The 18,023-nt window shown below is 38.0% G+C and overlaps 1 protein-coding gene and 1 long non-coding RNA gene across 3 annotated transcripts in view; one reads left to right on the top strand and one right to left on the bottom strand.

Moving 5' to 3' along the window:
* The window catches only part of SPTSSB (serine palmitoyltransferase small subunit B), a 41,287-nt gene extending 28,428 nt beyond the window's left edge, over nucleotides 1-12,859 (bottom strand). Inside the window, exons 1-3 of one of the 2 annotated variants that reach the window (XM_066241532.1) lie at nucleotides 12,744-12,859; nucleotides 11,353-11,513; nucleotides 602-696 (exon numbers count right to left, since the gene is read on the bottom strand). The gene's annotated coding sequence lies outside the window, so the exon portion shown is untranslated. Of the gene's footprint in view, nucleotides 1-601; nucleotides 697-5,045; nucleotides 5,229-11,352; nucleotides 11,514-12,743 lie in introns of those variants that run through there. The other variant, XM_066241533.1, reaches the window with a different exon arrangement.
* LOC136312093 (uncharacterized) overlaps nucleotides 12,186-18,023 on the top strand; it is a 79,060-nt gene continuing 73,222 nt past the window's right edge. Inside the window, exon 1 of the long non-coding RNA XR_010726888.1 lies at nucleotides 12,186-12,805. This is a non-coding gene — a long non-coding RNA (uncharacterized lncRNA). The remainder of the gene's footprint in view (nucleotides 12,806-18,023) is intronic.

The following is an 18,023-nucleotide window of genomic DNA, read 5'->3' as shown; positions in this document are numbered from 1 at the left end:
CTTCTTTTGCATCAAAGGTCTCTCAGAAAAAGATGCTGCTCCATTTAAATAAAAGATGAAAGATGCCGAAACAGAAGCAGCCTTTAACCAACAGGTCCATGAATAAGAGAGCAGCTGGTGTTATGCAATCCCGACACTGGCTCCTGAGCCAGAAGTTCCTAGCCTGGAGGCCAAAACTTGGGGGTGTAGTGGGGTGGGGACATCTATGACTCCTTGAAATGTTTGCAGATTTTGCAAAAACAGTTTTCTGCATATACTTCAAAGGAGCCTGTCATGTCTGTAAGCTAAAAACCAGTATTTCAAGGTCTCATTACTATAGCTAGTTGCCACATTCTCCCCTTTGTTGTTACCTTACATGCCACTACTATATCATGTATATAACCAATGCTTATTGTTACCTTACATGACACTACTATATAATGTATATAACCAATGCTTGTTGTTACCTTCATGACACTACTATATCAAGTATATAACCAATGTTTGTTGGTTGCTATAGTGAGAATCAGAAACTTCATCTGGTTAAAGATGTTGTCTTGTAATTAAAAGGGTCAGATCTCTAATCAAAGTGAGACCCCTTGATATAATCAGAAGAATTTACCTGCATAGAAGGATCCAGGTTTGGACTCTTGTTTGTCCTTGTTCCTCCACAGTGATCCTGGGCTACTTTTCCTCTCTGAGTTCCTGTTCCTTCATCTGTGAAATAAACATTTGAATAAACCCAAAGATGCTTCAAACTTTAAAATATTTCTGTTCCTTGTAAAAGATGAGATGAGTGTTCTCCCACAAAATTTTAGAATGTACGTATTATATTTTAAAAAGACATGACCTAACCTTACGTTAAAAATTATTTTTAGAAAATGTTACATTGTGAGGACATGCCATTGGCTAGTGACTTCCCAATGTACTCTAAGGACTATAAAGTGTTACATTACCTGCGGCAATGTTGAGGGTATGCCCCCAAGTGGGACAGAGAGATGAGCCTAAGTATCTCCCATATTGCTTCTATCAGAGCAACTTACTTTTAATCTTTTTTACATACTGGATTTCTGGGTAATATTTTGTTGGTAGGAAAATGTTTCTTGACTTTCATTAGTCTGTTGATATTCATAGGAGGGAAAGAAAGAAAAATAGATTACATTTGTCACTGTATTTAAAAATCTGTCTTTGGAAAAGCACTGGAAACAGAGTCAGAAACCCTCAGGCTTGTTTCTTTCTTATCCTGCTGTTTATTGTCTTCGTCACATCAGGCAAAGTCAGATAGATTTTCTGAATCTTTGTCTTCACACTTAGAATGATGATAGTATTTTAGTCATAGGAGAGTTGTAAGAATTACAACTTGAATTGATACTTCGATTTGAAGTATTTTATAATTGGTAAAGCGTCATAAAAATGGAAAGTGGGTTTTTAATGATGAGCTCAAGGGTTAAGTATTTTGTCCTGACCATTGTAGCATTTTTATCCATGTGAATTAAGTCATAGGAACTATGGGTGATCAAATTTGCAGATGAACCCAACTTATGGAGTAGTATTATAAAAGACTTAGTAGAGCCCTGGCCAGATAGCTCTGTTGGTTAGAGCATTGTCCTGAAGCACAAAGGTTGCCTGTTTGATCCCTGATCAGGGCACATACAGGAGCAGATAGATGTTGCTGCCTCTCTTTTTGCCTCAAATCAATAAAATAAACACTTAAAAAAAAAAGAAATATCAAGCATTTAAAATAAATAAGTAAGTAAAAGACTTAGAAAATTAGAGAATGACTAAGGATACAACTTTGGGGGAAATATAATATCTTGTTATTCACTTCATAAGGTCAATTGTCCAAGGGTGAGATGTGGGAAAATGTAGCCTATGAGCAATTTAAGTAAAAAAGACTAAGGAATTTTACTTGCCTTCAAGTTCATTATGAGCCAATAGTATTGTGATATGATTGGCAAATAAATAAATAAGTGATTCAGTTGTCTTAGTCCATTTGTGTTGTTATAACAAAATATCACAGACTAGGTAGCTTATAAACAACAGGAGTTAATTTCTCACTTTCTGGAGACTGTACAGTCCATGATCAAGTTGCTGGCATGGCTGCATTCTGGTAGAAGCCCTCTTCCTGGTTCACAGCCAGCACCTTCTTGCTGTGTCCTCACATTTATGAGGGCTCCATCCTTATGACCTAAGTACCTCCATCACCTTTGGGAGTTAGTATTCAATAAATAAAAGTTTAGGGAGTACATTCAAACCAAAGCACTAATACTGTATTCTTATATATTTATAGATATATAGTATGTATGAGAAAAGAGGGCTACAGCTCTTGGCTTTGATTAGATCCTTCTCCCAGCTGTTGAAGACTACTCCAGCGAGCTGAGCACATTCCTAGGAAGCTAGATGGAGAGTCTGGAGGGTTTTTGATGGGAAATGCTGTGAGAAGATTTGGGGGGAGAAATGTGTCATGGAGATCTTAAAAGATCTTAAAGGTTTTAAGTGGTCACAGGCTGTCACGGAGGGGAAGATCTGGAATTGTTTTATTGTTTTCAGAGGTGAATCTTGGGAAAAACTTTAAGCAATAAGATCAACTTAAAGGGGAAGAGGTGGCCTGGTTGAAATAGTGAGAATTCCATAAGGGCTACTGTTTGAGCAGATACTGGACAACACAATTATTATTTTTTTCCTTTTAATTTCTAATGTTGACTAAGTAAAAATAAATCAGGAGGCTTTAGCTAGAAAAAATGTTAAAGATTTATTCAAGAGTCTTATAGTTTGCAAACTGGAAACACAACTAGGTAGATTCTACAACTGTTCCAAAGAAAAAGAAATGTTAAGAGGTCTTATTGTAAAAGTCATATCCTTGAGAATAATCAGTCTCGCATTCTTGGACTTTGTATTGGTCCAGGGCAGTTATTAGACAAATGTCAGGTGGTATGGATGGGTGCCAGTTTAGATGATACATGCCAGGTGGTCTAGAGGCTGGGTGCCAAGTGGTCTGGTTATGTAAACTTTTTTTCCTAAATACTTCAGGGGCTGTTAGAGTGTTATCTTATAAGATTTATATATATGTATATCTTCAGGCACCTGGAAGTTTCAAAAGTTTAAGCTCCCAAGCTAGTTAAAGCAAAAATAGAATTGTTTTTTCAAGCCTGTCTACTTGATTTTAATAATTTAGCAACTTCACCAAAGAGACTCCATTTTATTTCTTCACTCTATACCTTACCATATGTATTTTACTTCCTTTTCTTCTAAGAAATTCATTTCAGGTGACTCTATTAAACCCTTCAGAGATGTATTATATAAAAGGGTAAAATGGTGACTCCAATTGGTCTGGAGAAAGAATTCACCCCAAAGGCCATGCAAGTACCATATCAGCTGTTTTGTGTTTGCATCAGTTTTTGTTTCCTGCTAAATGGAGGGAACCTTTGGAACAACATTTTTGTCATATATTATAAACTGATTTTTCTGCCCATCAAAACCAGAATTAGGCCAACCTAATTGATTTTTTTCTTTGTTTAAAGTTTTACTCAATGAAGCATCCTATTAAAAATGTAAGGCTCAAGCTGTCCCTGTGAAGTAAAGTATCTGCAGCTTCAAGGAATAAAAAGAGTTGGTAATTGAAGTACAGTATTAGGGTCAGTTACAAAGTCTTTCTATGCCTATTATTTTTTCTATCAGTAAAGTGACAATAGCTAATTTTACTTAAAAATCACTTACTTTTCAATGGGTGAATAAAAAAGAATCAGTTAGTAAACTAACTTATTTGTACAAGACAAAAACATGATTATTTCCCCCATGGTTGGGGAAGAGGCCAAGTGAATTCTCTCTGATATAAGTAGAAGGAAGTATTAAAGTTACTGGGTTTACATACGTTGCTCACAGGTTGACATTTAATCTCATTTAGAAGGCAACAGATAACTGCATATGAGGAAGTAGTATGGTAATTCTGACTCAAGGTCTGACTCAAAAAGAGGATTAGATTTTCAAAAGAAACAATGATAATATAACACTCATAGGTTTAGATAAGACTTCAGCCTGACCTGTGGTGGTGCAGTGGATAAAACACTGACCTAGGACACTGAGGTTGCTGGTTCAAAACCCCAGGTTTGCCTGATCAAGGCACATATGGGAGTTGATGTTTCCTGCTCCTCCCCTTTCTTTCTCTCTAAAAATGAATAAATAAAATCTAAAAAAAATTTTTAAAAAGACTTCAAAACTTTTTTTTACATTTTTGTTTCTCCTATCTCAGTGAACATCTACTGATGCTTATTGGGTATGACATTCTATGAGGCATAACCAGAACATCAGAACAGAGATGAACTGGCACTTGACTATCTGCAAGGGGTAAGTGTGGGTGGGTGAGAGTCGTAGAGGCTTCTACTGCTCCAGAAAACTTGCTCTGGATCTGTCATCTTGAACTTTACTCTTTTTTTCTTCTTCTAGTCTTTTTAATTTTATTGCTCAAAATCCTACTTATAGTCATTTTCAAATTCCTTTTTAATCATTTGAGCAATCTTGAACTCAAAGTGATCATTTTAATTTGAAATTCCTAATTGACATCCTTTGATCGTATAATAGAGCTGAAAGGGCAGGTCTGCAATATTTGAATAGCACCCAGGAAACTGCCATTCTGCATTGATAATAATAGCAGATATTTATTGAGCAACTCCCAGAACTTTGCTAACTACCTAATGTATAACCTTATACAATTCACTTAACAACACTATAATGAAGCACTATTTCTATACCCATTTTACAAATGAAGAAACTGAGACATTTGGAAATTTAAAAAACGGACCCAAAGTTTCACAGCTAATGTAGAACATGTACTCTTAACTGTCTCTCTATGCAAAGAGCTCTAATAACAACTTGGCAAAGTATTTATCCATTCACCTAATTAAATGGTTAACAAGCATGTACTAGGAATATAAACTATGAATGAACTGGCATGGTCACTCTCCTCGAGAGGAAGAGGATGGTTGCACAAGCATCTGCAGAGTCGTGGTTAGGTGCTACACTCAAGACAGGAAAGTGCAATGTGCCGGGATATACAAGGAGACTCTTACCCAGTCTGGAAAGGGTGTGTTAGGACAAGCAGGTCAAAGACTTATTGTCCTCATCACTGTACGCTTCAACTATTTGGTAGCAAAAGGCATATCATGTAACCTCTAGAAATAAGTCTTTAAAGCAAGGTCCTCCTCTGTGTTGTTCCCCAGGGCCTGGCACATAGTGGCTGCTCAATTAAAATCTGTTGAATAAATGAAAATTTTAATGTTCCATAAAAACTCCATTATTACAGGGAGTCTTTTAACTTATTTCTAATGACTGAGCATTCTTAAATGCTTCTCCTCTAAGCCTGAAATAAACGTTCCCTTTTGGCTTAAAAAAAAATCAAGTTCATGCTCCCTTTTAAGCCAATTTATTTTCTTAATTTTATTGAAATTATTGGGGTGACATTGTTAATAAGATTATACAGGTTTCAGGTGCACAGTGCTACATCATCTCTATACTGCATGTGTGTTCGCCACCCGGAGTCAAGCTTCCATCCATCACCATCTATCCTCCTCCCCCTCCTCCATCTCCCCCACCCTGCTCCCCTCCTACAATCCTCACCATTACATTTTACTAGAACAGGATGTCCTCAGCTATCTTTTAAAGCAGGTTCCCTGACTAGAGATTTGGAGACAGTTTGGGAAAGTGGAGACTGGTAGCTTTCCCTCTCTTTTTTCCTGTTGATCCGTGGGATTCCCTGCTCTATTCTGTCTGTAATTATGAAAGATTTGTTCTCTCTTTACCTTTCCAAGAGGGCTTGGAAATTTTTCTTCCCTTCATCCTATTCCCTACCTTTTCACTCTTCAAATGGTGTTAATTTGAGGAAAACAGTTTTTAATTATGTACCACACAATCCTCTGGTAGACTATAAGAATCCCGGGCAAAGCGAGAGACAAAGGACAACAGAAAACCCAAAGCCCAGGCTAATGATTTCCCTCAACAAGTAATTTTGTATCATAAGGTGGTGTTTTATTTAGGTTGTAGTTCTTAGCTATAAGCAGGTATTACATTTATGTCTTTCTTGTGCCTGCTTGGAATGTGTTGGGGCTAATGTAATATTTTCCTTAGTGAAACAGCAGTAAATTCAAGGTAGCAACGTAATGCTGATGGGCAGGGAAAACCAAAGCTCCTCAGGGGAGGAGTTAACTCAGCTCGAAATCCTACAGCCAACACCAGCGTCACAGTGGCCAGGTTCATACACCATCTTTACATCTCTGATTACATAATTTTACTTCCTAGCCTGATTCTACAGTTTAAAATTGTCCCTCGTTCCCTTCCCTGTTCAGTTTTTCTCAGAACCTTATCTCCTTCTCATATGCTGTATAATTCACCTATTATTGTGACATTTTGTTTTTTAAATGTCTGATATCCCCTCTAAAATTGAAGCTCCCTCCAGGGCAGGAATTTCTGCCTGTTTTGTTTATTCATTCAGAGCCTAGAATTGTCCTGGTTCAGGGCAGATGCACAATTACTATCTGTTGAATAAGTGAATTATTAATACTGATAAAAGCAATATTAATAAATAATAACTATGATCAAATTTTTCCTAGATGTATTTAATTTATAGACAATGGTTGGACATTTAAAATTATTTCATAGAAATGTTCTAATTGGGCAAAATATGACAGTCACAGGACCTCTACAAAGGCGTTGATGGTCAAAAGCCACACAGAACCCATTTTCATCAACATGGTATGCTCTTCAAGACACAGACACAGATAGATAAGCCTGTGCTGTGGGAATGGAAAATCTTGAGGTCTCATGATGCAGATGGACTTACTTGTACCCCTAAAGCTCAGGGTGTGGTTTGGCTCAGCGTACTCATAACTGTTCCTGGCAACAACTTCAGGTGCTGTTTGCGACACCCATGAAAAGAGTCACTAACTTTATATTCCCATTTCTAGATAAAGCATTATCATCCTATTTCAAAATTCTTAGTACAGGATCAAGCAGTTTATTGGAACTTAAAGCATAAAAGATGAATTGAAGAGTATATTAATTATCTGAGAGTTTCTCTTATATTTGACATTGTTATAATCACAGGAGATGCTTCCCAGCACTGACATGTCAGCATGTTCTAAGGACCGTACTGGCTGCTCCAGCTCTTCCTTTTCCCCAAGACCCCTTCTTCTGGGGCCAATCTAGTGCATGTGAAGTCAGGCCGATCTGAGTGTCAGGTAACCTCCCTCTCTCAGCTAGTGTGGCCCTTCTCAACAACTGGCCTACAGAACTGATAGAACGTTAGACTTAATAGAAGGAGGAGAAACAACTGGCCTCACTGGGCCTGAATTAATATTGTGAATGAGTAAATCTCAAAAGATAGGGCATTGCAAACAGAGTCTCTATAGGACTATATTACTGACATTTGATTTATGTCTCAACAGAAGAAAGCTGGGCAGGTGTATAAACATATGCAAAATACATAACTGTGTAACACCTGTGCCACACTTAATTATTTCATATAATTCAATGTGGCCCTTGGGAAAAAGCCTCATGTAAACTATTGGTCTAGTGGTACATGGGGATTCATGAACTTCAAGTTTTAAATGCATCTTTTTTTTAATACTTTGAATTATTTATTATTTATTAAAAAACTTTTTTTGACATAAAATTCGCATAGCATACAATTCACCCATTTAAAGTACACAATTCAATGGTTTTTAGTATACTTACAGTTATGCAACCATCACCAGTCAATTGTAGACCATTTTCATCACCCCAGAAGACCTTGCATTCTTTAGCAGTCACTCTGCATTCTTCTCAACCCTCCATTCCAGCCATTTACAACCATGAGTTTACTTTCTGTCTCTGTGGGTTTGCCTACTGGTAGTATGTTATATAAATGTAATTATAAAATATGTGGTCTTCTACTCTTAATTTAGAGCTCTCTTTCCTCCTTTTGCCAACTTGTATTATGAATTTACCTTTGCCACTCAGCTTAGGGTATCCCAAGGTTCTCTTTACCAGGCCACAGTCACAGAGCTCCAGGGAAAAGCAACCTGGTCTCAACTCTCCAGGCAGAGGAGAACAGAAGCTCCATATCCACGCATGCTGCAAATGGCTTTTTCCAGTCTACCTGAATCATTACCAGCTAGAAGCAGCGGTCATTGGGACTTGGACATGAGCTGCAAAGTATAGAATGGTGACAACAATTCCAGTGCCATACGGACTTTTCCTGTGGGGAACGTTCCTGGACTCATGCTCCCTGTGACAGCTCCTAACAGACTGAACTGTGGTTGGGTTGCATTTTTCAGGGATTTGGCATGGTGAGGGGGCCAACTTGGACTTGGGGAACATGTTAAGGACACTACTCATTTATGGATTCTTGCTGTATTGGCCAAGAGTTTGCTTAAAGGCTTTTAATCACTGTAAAAAAAATAGAGGACTAGATGAAGAAGATGGGGCACATATACACCATGGTATATTATTCAGCTAGGAGAAATGGTGACATTGGATCACTTATAGCGGAATGGTGGAGTCTTGTTAGCATTGTGCGGAGTGAAATAAGCGAATCAGAAAAAAACAGGAACTGCAGGATTCCATACATTAGTGGGACATAAAAGCGAGACTGAGAGGCATGAACAGGAGTGTGGTGGCTATGGGGGGTGGGGGGAGGGAAGGAGGGAGAGGGGGAGGGGAGGGGGAGGGGTACAGAGAGAACTGGATGGAGGGTGGCAGAGGATGATCTCTCTTTGGGTGATGGGTATGCAACATAACTAAATGACAAGATAACCTGGAAATGTTTTCTTTGAATGTATGTACCCTGATTTATTGATGTCACCCCATTAAAATAAAAATTTATTTATATATAAAAAAAAAAAAAAAAAAAGACAGCATTGAAATAAATGATGGGAAACTAATGTCAGCCTGAAATGTTTTCCTAAGACTATCTGACATACTGTGTGTTTTCTATATGGAATTTCTCTGCTGGATTTTATCGTTTACCAATTAAATGTGTTTTTGTCCTAAAAAAAAAAAAAAAAAAAAAAAAAAAAATATGTGGTCTTCTTTCACTTAGCAAAATCTTTTAAACATTCATCCATGTTGTAGCATGTAACAGTACTTCATTCCTTTTTACTGCTGAATAACACTTCATTGTGCCATTCCATATCATATGTTATCTACCCATTCATCAGTCAGTGTACATGTGGGTGTTTTCACTTTGGGGCTATTATGAGTAATGCTGCTGTAATCATTTGTATACAAGTTATTACATGGACATAGGTTTTCAGTTCTCTTGTATATATACCTAGGAGTGAAATGGCTGTGTTATACCTCTATATTGAACTTTGTAAGGAACTACCAAACCATTTTCCACAGCATCTCAACATTTACATTCCTACAAGCCATATATGATGGTTCCAATTTCTCCACCTCCTCTTCAACAACAATTGTTCCTTTTTATCATAGCCATTTGGCTGGTATAAAGTGGTATCTTGTGGTATTGATCTTTATTTCTTTAAAAACTAATGATACTAAGCACATTTTCATGTGTTGATTGGACATCTGTACATCTTCTCTGGAGAAATTCTATCTCTAGAGAAATATTTAAAATCCTTTGCCCATTTTTAAATGGGTTATTGGACTTTTAGTTGTTGAGTTTTTCTTCTTTTGCTTTATGAATGAGGGATGGTTGGGAAAATATAGCCTGAGACCTCTTGCCTGCTCTTGACTAAAATAGAGCTTCTGCAATACAAAGCTGGGGTGGATGAGATGCTGGTGGCCTGCTTTTTCCTGAGATATACATTAGACCTAGACTAGGAGTGAGGTTGAGATGAAACTCTGTGTTCTTAGCTGCACCAGGAGTAGAGTACTATCATACCCATCTGGAGAGTGGATTGCGGGTCAAATGCCACCAAATCTTGCTATTCATACTAAAATTTAGTAGATTGTCTTGAATAAATTTTCTTCATTTGTTGCATTTTTTCAGGACAATTTTTAGAGACTAAATAGTTGTTTATCTATAATTTTCACCAGTTATTGTTGTGTTGCTAAAGAGGGAGTTCCCCATTTAGTAAATGGGGATCCTCATTCTACCATTCTGGAGGTTGAATCCCATTTGGATAATTTTTAATGATTTAGCATCTCGTATATTCTGTGGTAAAAGAGTTTATGCTGACATAACATGGAAAATTAAGAAGGAGTTTTTACAAGAGTGTTTGCAAACTTACATACAGTGGGTTAAAACAATTGATTGAAGTTGAGGACTGGATGACTTTCACCTTCATATTGAGTCAAATTCTAGATTGTCTATACATTTGGTTTGACCAACCATTCTTAATTTATTGTTATTAAATAGTTGTATAGAAATATTTGAATAATGAGGGTGATTGTATTACATATGAGAGTTTGTTATTGCTCTAGTAATCTAAGTATAAAGCTATCACAACTATTGAAACAGTACTCAAAATGATGATTATTTTAAAAAGCACAGGAATAATTCTGATGAAAAATTGTTATTAAAACCTCATTAGTTTTATGCAATAATCTAAAAAGTTCACAAGCAAAAATGACCATGTATTTCTTAATCTTTGTTTCATTCAAAAGAAATACCATGCCACAAAGTCTTTTAGAAAAAGAACTTTCCCAACTTCCCTGATGCATTTATTTATCATTTTAGGGCAAAGATTTACAGTTAATAATTCTTCAACTTCTTTATTTGATTATGGGCTGAGCTTATATGTTAACTGCCAACCAGTTGAATGTCATTTTAGCTGAAACAGACCTAAAATCTCTGCTCATATCTAAAACTCTTCTCTAGCCATTCCTGCATCCCAAATGGCAACGTTAACTATACCATTCTTCTTGCATTTAGAAGTCTGTTTACTTATAAATTATTACTTAAATATTTTTTCAGAAAATGCATAATACTTATGAGAAAATGTAAAAACGTATTACTTGGAAATTCATCACTCTTGGGGCAATTGATTTGTGTGTATTACTGTCTGAAATAGCTTATGGGCAAAAAAGTACCGTGTAAGAGCACGGAACTAGATAAAGAGAAATATTAAGAATGAAACCAATCACTGCCTAATGATAGATCACTGAATAGTTATTACTAAACTATATAAAGAGAAGTAATAAAAGTAATTTACCAAGGAATTTTCTCTTCTTTTGCCGTGGAAAGTTTCAGTAATAAAGTTTGGTCTCTGTTGAGTGAAACCGGCAGTTTCTCACATATAGTTAAAGGCAAATGGAAAAACCCATTCAACTCTTGAAATTTTAGTTTAGTTAAATAATAAACTGATGAAATGCATTAAAGCTCGGTATGATGTTACCCCTATAAAGACAAATTTGGATATTTTGGAAGAAGACACTTACCTCCTGGTTGTGTGCATCTCCCTGCAGCTTACGTGACCACCAGAGCTGGGCGCCTCTCCAGATGCTTGGAGTTCCCCGCTGCGCAGGGCAACTCAGAGCTTCCCAGAGTCAGGTGTTCGTCCCACTGTCTGCACTATTGCCGAAACTCCGATTCTGCCAGACTGATCACGGTGATTAATTATTGACAAAAGGAAAATACTCCCAGGCAAAATTGTGTCCAACCGCACTGTTCCAGCGACTCCTTCCAGAAGAGAATGCTGGCTGCACCATTCCCCTCCCCCTTTGCTCTATGGCCCAACTTCCCACGCGCTGCCACTCTCAGTCTCAGGCAGTCGGGCTCGTCCTCTGAGGAATGCAGCCCAGCGACTTTTACATTTTTAAATTTGGTTTTCTGCAGCTCGTTACTCTTCTCCCCGGACCAGCCACTCAGGAGGGGGCGCTTTCCCAATGCTGGGGAAGCCGGGGCTCTGAGAGCAACCTAGGAGGCTAAGGAGTCGCTGTCACCTCTGACTGCCGCAGTAAAACCCCAAGCCGCGGCAGGGATGGGGAGGTGCTCTACCCCCCACCCTTGGCTGGGAGCCCCGACACTACCAAAGGGGTGCGTCCTTTGGTGGGGAGGAAAGATAAACTGGAGACTCAAGGTGGGAGCTTTGGGCTTTAGCGTAAAGGCCGTGTTAACCCGCCCCGGGAAAGCCTAGCCCAGCGGCCATCCATCCGCAGACATGGCCCAGGGGGCGTAGGCCTGCAGACGCGAGCAGGACTGCGGTGTCTAAAGCTATTTGTGCCTTTCAAAGTCGCCCCCCCCCAAGCGTCCCTCCATCTTGCCACCTTCCTTCTGCCCTGTGGCCGGGAGGTTAATCGTTGAAAAGCTGGGCTCCCCGAGGAGACGGATGGAAGGATCGTGCCCTGCCCGGGGAACTTGTGTGACTTGTGTGTGCTCACTCGCACACGGAGAGAATTAATTTGGGCCCGGGCTGCAGCAGGAAGACAACCTGGGGAAAGAGTGCTAGGAGGCGGCTTGGTGATGCAGTGCCGCTAGGCTCCGGCTCCCCAGCTCCGGCGGGCGTGCCAAGCGCGGCGCTCAGTTGTCTTCCGAGGACTTGCGGGACCGCGAGGGACATCCACCTCCGACACCCGCATGCAGAACATTATCGACCCCTTCCCTACCCAGAGAAGAATGCTCGGTTTTAATGCGGGCTGCGTGCTGAGAGCGTAGAGGCCCTAGAGGCCCTCAACCCTGAATATCTCTGTAGCCGAGACTCTTTCTGCCCAAGATCTAAGGTTGATTAATGAGCTCTGGGGCGACATCGGACACTCAGCCCCCATTGCCTGAGGAGGAGCACTGCACAGGCTCGACCGCAGCTGACTCGGCTGGAGCACACAAATTTGACCTGCTGGCAAGTTGCTGCTCCATTTTCACGACGGTCTTCAAGCAGGTTCCAAGCTGCTGGCGGTGCGTAGAGGGAGACTTGTGTTGTTGCGCCGGCGTTTCTCCGTGCAGAAGCGGGGGTGTCCACAAAGGAGGCTGAAAGTGGTTGGGGTCAGGGAAGGGAACCAATAGAAATCGAGCACCTTGGAGCATGTGTCGGTATCTTTTCCTTCTCCTGGATCTCAGTATTAACCACTGCCAGTATTTCTAAATTTTACATTATCATTTTATATTGTTCGCATTCCTTATCTCTTTGCTTTACCTGAAAAACATGGTGGTTGTCAGAGCAAGTATGATTGACCCCCTTTGGAAAGGTGAGGAACTGGAAACCCTGAATGTAACTTGTCCAGATTCCCAACACCCGCTTTGTGGTAGGGCCAATAGGATTTACACTAGTTTGTAGGTCTCATTATCCATTATTTGTTTTCTCACTAAATCGTGACATGCTCACCCCATCCCCATGTGATTGCACATTTCTGGAAGTATAGAAACAGGTCTCACTTCCTTCTTAAGGTTTGTGAAATGAATCTTGTAATTACTACAACTCAAGGTTGGGAGAAACTGGTACAGCTGGCAGAAGCATCCAGACCATTAAAAATAATCCTACACGGCACATGTAATACAACCACAAACAGATATACCTTTATGGATACCTTTGCAACCCCAGTGAAAAATAGATGTTTTTTTTTTCTCTACAAACATAGAACATTCTCAAAACTTAACCAGATCACCAAATAAAGATCAACACATTTAAAAGGACAGAAGTCATGAAAAGCACATCATCCATGAAAATGCAGTATGGATAAAATTATCAACAAAAATTTCCCCTGGTTGATATACAATTGGAAAATTTTAAGTGCTTTAAATCTAGATTTAAGAGAAGCACAAATGGAAAATTACAAACTCTTTATTTTTATGCTGACATAAAATACTATTTTTCAGATTAAAGTCTTCATATTACCCAGTAAAATTCTACAGGTGTTTGAAGGGACCATCATTTGTTAATGAAGTTTTACATAAGTTAGTCTTTACTGTGTCCCCAATACTTATCTACCTTTGGCAAAACAGATGACTTATCCAGAACCATATCATAGTTAAACCAGGTACTTGGATAAATTTCTGGAATACATTATCAGTTAAAGGAATTGATATCAATTTCCTTCTGGCTAGTGTAAGGAAAGTCCATTAGTAATCTTATATTTACCTTATTTTCTCAGAATAAGAGGATAATTCTATTTTTCTATAAAATGGGAGATATGTTCCCCCTTTCAGTTAGGTTGTTAAAGAGATGAACCTGATATCCTCTGTTACATTATTATCATTTTTGTTTTTTGTTTTAGTTTCCTTTTATGAACACAGATTTTTATTTTCTTCATTAATTAGAACTATCAGGTTAAAAACAAAGCAGACCAGAAAAGTTGTATGGCTTGGGTCTTTGAACTCTACCATACTTCAACAGAATATAATAATGATGAGAATAACTATTATTTATTGAAGTACTACTTTCAAGGTTTCCATAGATCACCTCTCTTTCCACAAGTAGGACCTTTTTGCATGGTAAGCACTTTTATCTCATTTTTATAGACAGTAAATCAAGAATCAGAAACTATGTAACTCTTTCTAAGATTATACAACTTTGAGACTTGGACACTATACCCAGAATCCCACACTCTGCTGACTCATTTTAAATAATTCCTCATTGACTTCTCACATATCCTTTTTCTCAGAGAAGGTGGCTGTGTTGTTCTGGGTAAGAGAACAGATGTTGAACCAGACCTCCATATTTAAATCTCAACTTGACCACTTACTTAACTTGTGAACTTAAGTTGTGAATGGGGACAGCTTACTTAAACCTCTATAAAAGCCTCAATTTTTTCATTTGTCATAAAGAATAATAAGCATATTAAATTATGTAAGTTAATATACAAAAAACATGTAGAAGCATGCTTGGCACTGAATAAAATATCCCATAAGTATAAACTATTTTTGTTTTGAGTATTCAATGACATTATAATGCCTGTAAAGCAGAGTTAACCTTAAAATAAAAAACCAAAGGAAGAGAAAATCAAGCATTTATTTGAGATCCAGAGAATTGCAATTCTGGAAAGCACTGATTCAGGCAGAAATCCCAATAGTGTTCTAACTATGGGGTGAAGGCAAAGGGGTTTTATGAGAAAGAAATGGGAAATAATTTTATAAACAGAAGGAAGGAATTTCTATTGGTGCTAATAAGCTATCAATAAATTATTTGTTAGCTATGCATGGCTCTTTATTGTTTCTAAAGACTGCCTTTAATTTGCAGTCCTTGTATTCAGCATGTCTGTTTTCCTATTAAATCTACAAACAGTTGTTTGGAATACAGTGTTGGTTTGACCCAATTCAAACATTCCAAAGCCTCAAAGAATAGGATGTGCAAGGCAGTTCCTCTGGGATGGTGGCTCCAACTCCATTTGGGAATGACTGCTTATATAGTTTTTCACAGCAGTTAACTCAGTGTCTGACTCTTAGAAAGTGTCATTTCACTTTTTAAAATGTTTTGTTTTATAATATATAGTTTTAAACTAGTCTTTTAGGAATATGAATAGTCTCTCCTTCCTTCCTCCTTACATTATTGCTTGTTTCTCCACTGAATTGTCACCCATCTTCAATGAAACAACTTTCTCTGACCCTAATGTACTATAAAAACTCCATAGCAACTCTATTGTTGTGATATTTTTCTATGGAGCATTTGGCATTCATGTAAAGGTATTATTTTAATTTCTGTCAAGTTAAAATTTTGGGTCAGGGTTGCTATGAAGGACAGACACAAAGAACAAACCCAGAGTGAAAAGAAATAAAAAAATAAGGCAATAAGAAAATTCAGACACCAAATGTAAACAACAGGAAACAAGTTCATGGAAACACATGTGACAAGAGATGAGGCCACAGTCCTTTCAGGGTAGTCTGTCTCAGTCTTCAACTTCTGACCTGGTGACCTACATTTGAAATTGTTATGACAGCTTTATGGGAAACATTAGGGGAATTCTTGAAGCATTGCACAAACCACATAATATTCACCAATCACCTTCTTAGTGGGACTAGACTTGTAAAAATGGGGCAGGTCACAGCGTGTCATTGCCTGTTTAAATTAGAACAGAATCTCACCATGAATAGCAACCAAAAGTTTATATTGATGTCTACCTTTTTATATTTTTAATGGTTGTCATATTTTCCTACCTATTATTTTTTAAACAGCATTATTGAGATATAAGTCACATATCATACAATTTGCTCATTTGTATAATGCAGTTTAATGGATTTTATTGTGCCACAGAGTTGTGTATATATCATTGCTATCTAATTCCAGAATATTTTCATGACCCCTCCCCAAATCCCACATTTATTAGTAGTTACTTCCCAGTTTCACCCTCACCTCCAGATTTAAGTAACCACTGCTATTTTTTTGGGAGGAATCAAACCATTTTATTGAGAGCCTTTGGGGCAGGGTAGGAGCACTGGGAAGACAGTGAGATCTGATGCCCTTGACCTGGCTGAGATCTCCTCATCTTCCCAGCATCCTGGAGCCACTTACCATCTTCTGTCTCTCTACTGCCTATTCTGGACATTTCATGTAAATGAAGTCATGTAGTCTTTGTGACTAGTTCCTTTATTTAGCATAACATTTTCAAGCTTTATTCATGTAGTGCGTATCAGTTATTTATCCCTTTTAATTGCTGAATAATAAGTACCCTATTGTGTGGCTATACCACATTTTATTTGGTCATTTATCATCTGATGGGCATTTGGGTCATTTCCACCCTTAGTCTATTAAGAATAATACTATACTGCTCACAAAAATTAGAGAATATTTCAAAAATGAATATAAAATGATAAAATATCCCCTAATTTTTGTGATCAGAATATTTGTATACACCTTTTTGTATGGACATATGTTTCATTTCTCTTGTGTGTTTAGGAGTAGAATGGCTGTCATGTGGCAATTCTATGTTTAACTTTTTGGAGTACTGCTGAACTATTTTCCAAAGTGGGTGCACTATTTTACATTCCCACCAGTAATGTATGAGGGTTGCATTTTTTTTGTATCTTTTTTTTTTAGTGATACTTCCATTCACTTTATTTTTAGTAATAACATTTTTTCTATCTCTGTCATGCTTGAACACATATGCTTTAAAATGAATAGTTACAATTAAAGAAACAATGGTTTATTTTTCTAATCGAGTGACTAAGCCCCTGAATCATAAGGCCTCAAAAAAGTTGCATCTTAACAATTTTCACTGAAAAGTAAGACCTCCTATTTTGATTATCCCTGATAAATTCTCCAGTGGTTTCCATTTGCCAAACAACTGTGACAGATGGTTAGCATGGTGGCTACTGCTTTCAGAGGGTTCTATCAGATGAGTCCTTTTTTTCAATGCAGCAGCTGTTGGCAGTCTCTCACAGAATGTCCACCCACCAGGACTTCTCTGTCATGGCCATCCAAGGAGTCTTGCTTTGGCTGCCAGGGCTTAATTCTGCTGAATATGATATTCCTGAAATCAAATGAATATTCTTTGCATCATTTAAAAATATTTTTGTAAACAACATTCTGAATAGGTGTTCTCTTCAGGTTTCACTTCTCTCACATTTTCTTCTAAAAGTTTTAGATTTTACATTTAGGTGTATGATCCATTTTGAGGTCATTTTTGTTCATGGTATGAGGTAAATATCCAAATTCATTCTTTTGAATGTGGATATCATGTTGTCCCTGCACCATTTGTTGGTAGACTATGTTTTTCTCTTTGAACTGTCTTAACACCCTTGCCAAAATCAACAGAGCTTTGCTATGGACTGAATGTTCATGTCTCCCAAAATGCATGCACTGAATTCTAATCTCCATTCTGATGGATTATAAATGGTATTTTGAATTGGGACTCTTGGGATGTAATTAGGTCAAGATGGTAGATCCCTCATGAATGAGATTAATGTCCTTGTAAGAAGAAGCCTGAGGGAGTGACATCAGAGAAATGGTGCCCTGAGGAGTGCGACAGACAAATCTCCCCAAAATTTCAACAAGTTCATCAACTAGAGACAGAAAAATCTATCCTTGGAGCATCCAGGAGTTCTACACACTGAAGGCGAAGGTAGGATCAAGTGAAAAATTGACTGAGTATATAATCAACCCTGAAGGAAATAAGTCGGACAAAAAAACACTCTGCCTTCCTCACTAACCTGAGCAAAGGCTGCTTTCACTTGGAACTAAGAT

The sequence above is a fragment of the Saccopteryx bilineata genome, chromosome 8 (genome assembly GCF_036850765.1).
Source record: "Saccopteryx bilineata isolate mSacBil1 chromosome 8, mSacBil1_pri_phased_curated, whole genome shotgun sequence".
NCBI lineage: Eukaryota > Metazoa > Chordata > Mammalia > Chiroptera > Emballonuridae > Saccopteryx > Saccopteryx bilineata.
This window is presented reverse-complemented; position numbering and strand designations above follow the sequence as displayed.